General features: G+C 40.9%; 1 pseudogene across 1 annotated transcript; it reads right to left on the reverse strand.

The window, feature by feature from the left end:
• Positions 1-327: 327 nt before the first annotated feature.
• On the reverse strand, positions 328-1,046 carry LOC123863647 (ferritin heavy chain-like; annotated as a pseudogene). Its single transcript, XR_006795604.3, has one exon. The product of XR_006795604.3 is annotated as a ferritin heavy chain-like (transcript).
• Positions 1,047-9,100: the final 8,054 nt, after the last annotated feature.

Below are 9,100 nucleotides of genomic sequence, written 5' to 3' on the forward strand. Positions count from 1 at the left end.
TGAGCCAAAATCAAGAATCAGACATGTAACTGACTGAGCCCCCCAGGTGCCCTGCTCCTTAATTTTTTAAAAGCATTCTTCAGTTATATGTACCTACTATAAATGAAGAAAGAATTTATCAAGATATCATCCATGTTTCTATTTTTCATGTACTATAAAAATTAGTGACCCTATGTCAAGTAAGCTTATATTTTAAAATGGGATTAGCGTACTTATAATTCCAAACATACCATCAAACAAGTGTATCTGTCTCCTGTGGAGATAATATAATGACCGAGTAGTGAAGAAGCAGAAGCTATGGGTTTTTGTTGGTTGTTGTTTGTTTTGTTTTGGGTACCAAATTACTTTATTTGAAGAATGGTACAAATGAAAGAAGTTAAATAGATGTTTTGGTACAACTTATAGAAAAGGTAAAGGTAACCCCAACATGCATGCACTGCCTTGGTGACCAGGGAAGTCACCCTTGTGGCTATGGGAAGACAGCCTAAGGCTTAGCTCTCACTATCACTGTTTCCCAAGGAGTGCTTGTCAAAGAGATACTCTGCCATGCCAGATTCGGGAGCCCCCATCTTGCACAGGTTGGTTACGTGGTCACCCAGTTCTTTGATGGATTTCACCTGCTCATTCAGCTAATGAGTCTCAATGAAGTCACACAAATGGGGGTCACTTTTACCAGTGGCCAGTTTGTGCAGTTCCAGTAGTGACTGATTCACGCTCTTTTCCAAGTGTAATGCACACTCCATTGCATTCAGCCCGTTCTCCCAATCATCACGGTCTGGTTTCTTGATATCCTGAAGGAAGATTCGGCCACCTCGTTGGTTCTGCAGCTTCATCAGTTTCTCAGCATGCTCCCTCTCCTCATGAGATTGGTGAAGAAAATATTTGGCAAAGTTCTTCAAAGCCACATCACCGCGGTCGAAGTAGTAAGACGTGGACAGGTGGACTTAAGAGGCGTAGAGCTCCAGGTTGATCTGGCAGTTGATGGTGGCCTCCGGGCCCTGGTGGTAGTTCCGGCGCACCTGCGAGGGGGACGAGGTCGCCATGGCGGCGGCGAGCGGCGGCCGCGGGGCGCTGGAGCGGTGGCGGGGGCCTTGGAGCGGTCCCAGGGCGCTATGAGGAGATGGCGAAGGGCTGGCTCTGAACGGCCGGCCAGGGTGGGGGACGAGCGCCGGGTTCCGTCCAAGCACTGTTGAAGCAGGAACCCGCGGCGACTCTCGGCGGAGACTCGGAAGCTATGGTTTTATAGTTTTTCACCAAAAAAGGAAGGATACACTGTGGAGAATGTATTTTTTTTTTCATGCCGTAAGTTTATTTACAAACATATTGAGTATGTTGCTGTTTTTCCCCCATTGCAGAGAATGTAAAACATTCATTCACGTAAAAAGGCACAGGTGGCTCTTAACAGTATATATATAAGAAACTATCCCATATGAATGCACATTTACCATACTAGAATTAGATCAAAACAATGACATATTTTTCACTCATATACACACAAATTTGATGTTTCAATATACACTAATTCCTTTTTTAAATATTCCTTGCTAGAGAAGAATGCTATTTCTAAGTGTTCCTAATACAACAAATCTACAGCCATGGCAACTGGTACCCCCTGCCCCCAAACAACCACTGTATGTCTGTGTATGCTAATAGAAAATTCATTGAGGGGCGCCTGGGTGGCTCAGTCGGTAAGCGTCTGCCTTCGGCTCAGGTCATGATCCCGGGGTCCTGGGATCGAGCCCCGCATCGGGCTCCCTGCTCAGCAGGAAGCCTGCTTCTCCCTCTCCCTCTTCCACTCCCCCTGCTTGTGTTCCCTCTCTCGCTATGTCTCTGTCAAATAAATAAATAAAATCTTTAAAAAATAATAATAAAAAAGAAAAAAAAAGAAAATTCATTGAAAACTAAATACAATATGAAGTAAGAGCAACTCCAATCAAAAGAAATCAAGAACTAGAGACGCTGATGCATCAACTCCTTCAGCAGAATAACCCGGAAAGGAAGTATCATTATCACTGCAACGCTGTGTTCCTCATACATATTTTATGAACTAAGTTTTTCACACACTTTAGAGGTTAGCAGTGCATTACATTTTTGTCTGCTGCTTGATTTAACAGAATGAAATGCCCTAAAGGCATTTATTAAAACCAGAGGAAGAAAAAAATGCGATTACTGTTAACCTCTGCCTATAACTTACAAAGGCTTTCATGAAACAAGTATCAAAGTGCACTCCAATCACAAAGTGAAATATGAGCTGTTCGGTCACTTAACACTCACTGTTACTTAGCATTTGCACACTAACATTAAATAGGCTTGTGTCAGCTTAAACCATGGCCTCTGTGCTCCAATTGCTAACTTCCAGAGTCCAAATGCATTAACATTTTGTAAGTACCAAAACTTATAAAGGTTTATTTTTTAGCAAATACTGAGTTGTTTGCCTGCTTGTTCTTCTAACTTAACTTATGGAGCATCAACTATGTGTAAAGTGCAATGGAATACCAGCTCCCCAAATATCACCAACACAACCTCTGCTGATATGACAATTCTGAATTTTTTGCTCACTGTGGTAAAGACTGACAAAATTTCTGTCTCAGAGGGGAAAAGGCAAGGTCAGAATTTATGGAGAATTTGAAGTTTGGTTTCATTGGACCTTTCAGTGCAAGGGAATGATTAGGATTCTTTGTGCACAGACGGTAATATCACAGTTTAGAATTGCTAGAAACGGCAGGATAAGGATTTTAAGGCCAAAGGTTTGGGAGTTTGGGGCTTCAACAGTTGATCTTTCCCACTGAAGAATGAATGGGTCTTTCTGGAAGTTTCCCTGATTAAAAGGCTCCTAGAATAAAACGATTATGCTAATGAAGGCAATGGAATAGTAAAATCATGTTAAGTAGACAGTAAGCTGCATTGTGGGGAGGTAGTTTGGTCTTCAGTGTCCTGCTAGTTGCTGAAGGAAGGAACAAAGCTGTATCTTCAGTATCTCTAAAGTGGAACTATAGCATAAAAAAATATCTCTGGGTATAACCACCTTAAACAGATATACAAGATGAAAACTGAGACCTACATAATGGTCAATTAGGCATGGGGGTTCTAATTTTCATAATAAATGCATGTGTGCAAATGTATTCAGAGTCGAATTATATTTATTAACAAATGTCTTTGTGCTTTTAAAATAGAATCTGACTATATCACTGTTTTGCACATATCATTAGAATTGTATCAATTGCATAAAATAATGTTTAAAATGCCCTGCTACAGAGAAGCATATGAGAAAAGGAGTCAGGGAAAATTCACTGGCAAAATTGAATAAAGAAAACGGATGTTAAGGAGAGTTTTGAAAATAAAGTGGGGAAGGTATCTTAACAAGTACAGAGTCGATCACATATAATACGTGCTACAAAGGCTTCCTACCTGAAGGAAAAAGCAGGCACCAGAGTAGAAATGAATATATTCATATGTGGGAAGATTGCAGTCAAGAGATCAATGTTTTGAAGTGGACAGGTGGCCATTCAAGGGGCCTAATAATGTGAAATCTGCGACAGAATGAAGTCTTCTCAGACTCCCCAAGTGCTGGAAGAGATTCTTTCTCTGGACCACATAGCTTTTTGGTGCAGAAAAGGGGTAAGTGAATCAAATGATTGGGAAAATAGCCAAGTTGTGAATGTATTTAGACAAGAAAAGGAATGAAAATATGCACACAGGAGGAAAGAAAAGATCCTAAAGGCATGAAAAGAAATACTGATGGAAAGAGGAGAGAAAGGGAAAAGGAGAAAGGAAAAATAGAGAAGGAGAGAGTGTCAGAGAGAAATTGAAAGCAACTTTGAGAGCGAGCAGCAGTGGGCTGAAGGCTCAGAAGGGTTGGTGAAGACACCAGGAAAAGTGTGATCGGGAGAGAGGTCTAGTCTGGATTTTAGGCAGTTTTGCTATGTGATAGGTAGTGCGTTTTCACCCCTGTGCTAACCCCAGCACATACATTGCATGCATATCACCACCAAGACAGGTCTTTCTTAAAGAGAGAACAATGTCCATGCAACCGACCTTACAGGACAAGGCAAATCCCAATCAACCATTACTGAGCTGTTAAGGAAGATAAGGTCTGAACCAAGACAAAACACAACATTCTCCAAGGCTTGGGCAAAGAAGAGCTTCTGAAAAGGCATTGCCAGATGATGAAGCTGGGAGGCAAGGGGAAAAGAACTCATCCACCTACTGTCCGGCATGTGTCACACACCTCATATTTTCCATTCCATTTTATATTTTCTCAGGGCCATGGAGTGAGTTTCACCATTCCTGTATTAGAGATGAGGAAACTAAGACTCCTCAGTCCCTTAGGCATGACATTATGCCACCCCAACTTGTCTCAGGTTGATTAACTTCACAGAGAGACTAAACCTTGCCTGAGGACAAAGACAGGGGAGTGGCACTCTTCCTTTGAATTTTTAATTCACTACCCTCAATTTATGAGAATGTGTCAACTGCCTGAATATAGCACATCTGTCTTACCTTCAAGCAACGTCTCTCGCTAAAAGCCACGAGTAGCAGATGAGACAGAGGCAATCAGTAAATTGAAAGAGAGAAGCTTTAGTTTGTGGGGGGGAATTGTTTCCAGTTTTAATCTCACAGCTTCTTCCCTATACCCTCCTCCAACACCTTGAGTTGGCAAGATGCACTGCAAGGCAGTGTTCATCCAGCACTGATAACACATCAAGGCAAGGAAGAACATCTCGGGGAGGAAGAAAATACAGAAGTCACACTGAACCACAGTTTGAAGAGAGATTGTGCTGACAAGGAGTTCTAGAAAATGAAAAACCTCACTAGTGATCACAAATCAAAGGGCATTAGGATAAGGCAGAAGGAGCATTCAATTTTCATAATGTAATACAGCCTTGGATAAATTTGGCAGAATTACATACGTTAGTGGGACTTATAAATGTACTCATTACGGAGAAAAAAGGTCACACTTTATTAAAGTTAGTCATAACCCAATTTGTCATCCCTGTAAATAACACAAATAAATATACTAATTAAGTGCATGGCATTTGCTTTTTTTCTAAAAAAAAAAAAATATATACATACACTAGAAGGATCATTAATTTCTTAAAAGTCCCCTATATAGCATTGCTTCATGGTATCATCTACTACCTGAAGTAGGAAAAGCTGTGTCCATTTAAATAAGGAAATAAGGAAAAAGAAAAGGCACCATGGCTGAATCATAAGAATAAAAGGAAAATGAGATGATTGCTGAGAGTGTTGGCAGGGATCATATTATGCAGGGTCTTGTGAATCACTGTAAGGATTTGGGGCTTTATCACAGGAGGAGCAGAAAGACACTGTAGAATTCTAAGCAAAAGAGTAACAACGTTAGGTTTGTCTTTTGAAAAGATCATTCTGACTGCTTTATGAATAATGAATCACAAAGTGGTAAGAGTGTGCTCCTGGCGGGAAGCATTTAGGGGACAACCGCAGAGTGCCAGACAGAGGTGACACTGGCTTGAACTAGAGATTTGCCCATGGAGATGGAGAGAAAATGACCTGAGAAAACTGATGGGAGGTTAGAATTCCATAGATCTGGTGGTTTCGTGGATGCCTGGGGTAAGAGAGGTGCTGAGAGTGGATCTCAGGGTTCTGGCAGGAGCAGCTGAATGGTCAGCATGACAATATGCTGAGTAAGGAAATACTGACAGGAGATCATTAGCTCCATTTTGAGGATGTTCAGTTTGAGGTACTTGAAAGGCATCCAAGTACAGCAATAATGTACATAAACAAGATCTTGTGTTCAGAAGGGAAGTAGACTAAAGATAAGAACTTGGAAACCATCCTCACATACACAGAAAATGAACTCATGTCCATAGATGAGAGAAGCAGGGAGAGGAAAGAAGGTTATGGATAAGCCTGGGAAAATCCAACATTCACATTTGGGGTTGAAGAGATTTTGGCAAAGATGATTAGGAGAAAGAGGATCCAGAGGCAGGAAGAAAAAAACAGGAATCACAGAAATCACTGTGACATGTACTGTGGATATTTTTCATATGTCGTTTCTAATCTTTATATCAGGTATATAAGATTAAATGGAAAAGTAAATAAATGAATACTCATAAAAATATCTACCCTGGAGAGAAATTAAGCCTAAGGACCTCCTATAAGGTGAATTCGCCTCTAAAGTACTCCATGCTACCTTACGTTTCCCCCAAAGACTGTGGACAGCATAGCACCAGTCACTATTACATTGTAGAAATATGGAACCAGTTGATTGCTAAAAACATGAATTTTAATAGAACATGATATGGACTTTTATTCAAATATATTGAAAAGAGAATGCTTCTGGGGGAAAAAATGCACTTCCTTTCCTTTCCTCCTATTTCAAAGCTAAAAATAATGCTTAAAAAATTTAAATTGTGGGGGAGCGTGGGTGGCTCAGTCAGTTAAGCATCTGCCTTGGGCTCAGGTCATGATCCCGGATCCTGGGATCAAGCCCTGAGTTGGCTCCCTCTCTGCTTCTGCCTCTCCCTCTGCCCCCCAGCTCTCCCCAACTTGTGCTCTCTCGCTCATATTCTCTCTCAAATAAATAAATAAAATCTTTTTTTTTTTTTATCTGAGAGAGAATGGGAGACAGAGAGCATGAGAGGGGGAGGATCAGAGGGAGAAGCAGACTCCCCACTGAGCAGGGAGTCCGATGCGGGACTAGATCCCGGGACTCCAGGATCATGACCTGAGCCGAAGGCAGTTGCTTAACCAACTGAGCCACCCAGGCGCCCCTAAATAAAATCTTTTTAAAAAAATTTACTATGGTCAACTAATCTTCGACAAAGCAGGAAAGAATGTCCAATGGAAAAAAGTCTCTTCAACAAACGGTGTTGGGAAAATTGGACAGCCACATGCAGAAGAATGAAACTGGACCCTTTCCTTACAGTGCACACAAAAATAGACTCAAAATGGATGAAAGACCTCAATGTGAGACAGGAGTCCATCAAAATCCTAAAGGAGAACACAGGCAGCAAACTCTTCAACTTCAGCTGCAGCAACTGCTTCCTAGAAACATCACCAAAGGCAAGGGAAGCAAGGGCAAAAATGAACTATTGGGACTTCATCAAGATAAAAAGCTTTTGCACAGCAAAGGAAACAGTCAACAAAACCAAAAGACACCCGACAGAATGGGAGAAGATATTTGCAAATGACATATCAGATAAAGAGCTAGTATCCAAAATCTATAAAGAACTTCTTAAACTCAACACCCAAAGAGCAAATGATCCAATCATGAAATGGGCAGAAGACATGAACAGACATATTTCCAAAGACGACACCCAAATGGCCAACAGACCCATGAAAAAGTGCTCGACATCGCTCGGCATCAGGGAAATCCAAATCAAAACCTCAATGAGATACCACCTCACACCAGTCAGAATGGCTAAAATTAACAAGTCAGAAAACAACAGATGTTGGTGGGGATGTGGAGAAAGGGGAACCCTCCTACACTGTTGGTGGGAATGCAAGCTGGTGCAGCCACTCTGGAAAACAGTATGGCGGTTCCTCAAAAAGTTGACAATAGAGCTACCCTATGACCCAGCAATTGCATTACTGGGTATTAACCCCAAAGATACAAATGTACGGATCCGAAGGGGTACGTGCATCCCGATGTTTATAGCAGCAATGTCCACAATAGCCAAACTATGGAAAGAGCCAAGATGTCCATCGACAGATTAATGGATAAAGAAGATGTGGTATATATAAACAATGGAATATTATGCAGCCATCAAAAGGAATGAAATCTTGCCATTTGCAACAATGTGGATGGAACTGGAGGGTATTATGCTGAGCAAAGTAAGTCAATCAGAGAAAGACATGTATCATATGACCTCATTGATATGAGGAATTCTTAATCTCAGGAAACAGACTGAGGGTTGCTGGAGTGGTGGGAGGTGGGAGGGATGGGGTGGCTGGGTGACAGACATTGGGGAGGATATGTGCTATGGTGAGCACTGTGAATTGTGTAAGACTGTTGAATCACAGACCTGTACCTCTGAAACAAATAATACACTATATGTTAAAAAAAGAGAAGAAGAAGATGGCAGGAAGGGAAGAATGGAGCGGGGGAAATCAGAGGGGGAGAGGAACCATGAGAGACTATGGACCCTGAGAAACAAACTGAGGGTTCCAGAGGGGAGGGGGGTGGGGGGATGGGTTAGCCTGGTGATGGGTATTAAAGAGGGCACGTACTGCATGGAGCACTGGGTGTTATATGCAAACAATGAATCATGGAACACTACATCAAAAACTAATGATGTAATGTATAGTGATTAATATAACATAATAAAAAAAATTTAAATTGTGCTTTCTAAACATTTCAATTATTTTTCACTGGTAGTTTTAATAATTTTCAAAATCTTGCTTGAGGATGAGCAGAGTGAAATCTGAAAGCATAAGAATGGAAGGAAATAAGGAAAATGTTACCAGAACTAGGTGCTGTAAAATTGAGCAAGCAGAATGCTGTCTTTATATAATTGGAGAAAATAGATCTTTACTTGAGGGTTTAGGACTGGATGACAGATAATAATGAGTCTTCATCTCAGCTTCCTATTTGTAAACCGGAAGTAGTATCACTTACAAGATAGGCCTCAGAGGGTCAAAACAAATGATATTGGTAAAACTGTAGTTAGTACCAGGCTCACAGAAAGTATTCAATAAATATTCGTTCTTGGAAAGTCAAATTCAACAAAGAAAAAAAATAAAGATTATCACACTGGCAAATAGAGAAAACAATGAATGAAGAGTACCTGGTCTTTTAAAATTCAAACAGGCTTTGTTGGAGATCTTTGTGAAGACCATCTTATATGGTGATTAAGAGCCCCAACACCACCATCACCACACTGCCAAGGTTCAATTCCCACCTCTACCACCTACCAGTGTAGAACATGGCTAAGTAGGTCAACCTCGCCCTGCCTCAATTTTCTTATCTATAAAATGTTAACAACAGTATCTACTTCACTGGCTTCTTGTGAAAATTAAATGAATTAACACATGTAATGTAAATATATGTGAAATTAATAGATATAGAGCACTAAATACATTCCTACACAAGGCAAGTGCTCAAAAAGGGTAACCTTTT

Source organism: Mirounga angustirostris, unplaced genomic scaffold, assembly GCF_029215605.1.
Source record: "Mirounga angustirostris isolate CCGP_5_RB_7025 unplaced genomic scaffold, mMirAng1.0.hap1 SCAF_1, whole genome shotgun sequence".
Lineage (NCBI taxonomy): Eukaryota > Metazoa > Chordata > Mammalia > Carnivora > Phocidae > Mirounga > Mirounga angustirostris.